Raw genomic sequence first — 757 nt, forward strand, 5'->3', positions numbered from 1 at the left:
GCACAGGGATTGAGAATCATGTTGTCAGAGATAGGAAAGGACTGTAACCATGCCTAGAGTTATGTAAACATGTCTTCTGTTGACAGGAAACAAGTTATTCAGTAATGATCTTTGCTTGATGTTTGAAGCTCTGAGATCAGCTTTAGTCTCAAACCTGAATGGCACCAAATGTAATGTGTGTTTACTGTGATTCACTCTGTGTATTTTCAAGATTCTTTTATCTGAAGGGCTTGTATTATGTTGTATATTTGAACTGCACTTGATGAGTGACTTCTATTTTTTATAAGAAAATGTCCCAAAATAAACTCAGAGAGAAGTCTGACACTTGTTTTCATTTTCATTGATGGCAGATTTCTGTGTTTGCTCCTCAGAAATCAGAGCACATTAAAATAATTGTGATATTGTGTTAGAGTTAGTCCTACCATGAGGGAAGCAGTTGATCTGAACTAAGGCCATTCAGACACTGAGTTATATAACAGCATGCTGAAGAGACGTGGCACATTGGTTACCTGGATGAACTCACATCAGAAACAGGTCAGTGAGGGGACTTTGTTCACCATGCAGGGAGCGGGACACTTATCAAGCATCGTGTCTGTGTCTGCCTTCAATAAAAAAAGCACTTTTGATCAGACCAAAATCTTCATAAAATAACAATTATTATATTATATACAGGAAGAAGGACAAGGTGATACAGTGATCTGAGTGGTTAGAAGATGAGACATTTATATTCTTCATTTTAAGAGCAGTCTGGTGAACT

The 757-nt window shown here is 37.4% G+C and overlaps 1 protein-coding gene across 1 annotated transcript in view; it reads left to right on the forward strand.

Annotated features, from left to right (window-relative positions):
* LOC141810126 (pyruvate dehydrogenase (acetyl-transferring) kinase isozyme 2, mitochondrial-like) overlaps window positions 1–306 on the forward strand; it is an 11,117-nt gene extending 10,811 nt beyond the window's left edge. Inside the window, exon 11 of the mRNA XM_074697475.1 lies at window positions 1–306. This exon is cut by the window's left edge and continues 1,524 nt beyond it. The gene's annotated coding sequence lies outside the window, so the exon portion shown is untranslated.
* The last annotated feature ends 451 nt before the right edge of the window (window positions 307–757 follow it).

This window comes from Halichoeres trimaculatus, unplaced genomic scaffold (genome assembly GCF_033239565.1).
Source record: "Halichoeres trimaculatus isolate MK-OKI-2021-1 unplaced genomic scaffold, fHalTri1.1 fHalTri1_scaffold_20, whole genome shotgun sequence".
Lineage (NCBI taxonomy): Eukaryota > Metazoa > Chordata > Actinopteri > Labriformes > Labridae > Halichoeres > Halichoeres trimaculatus.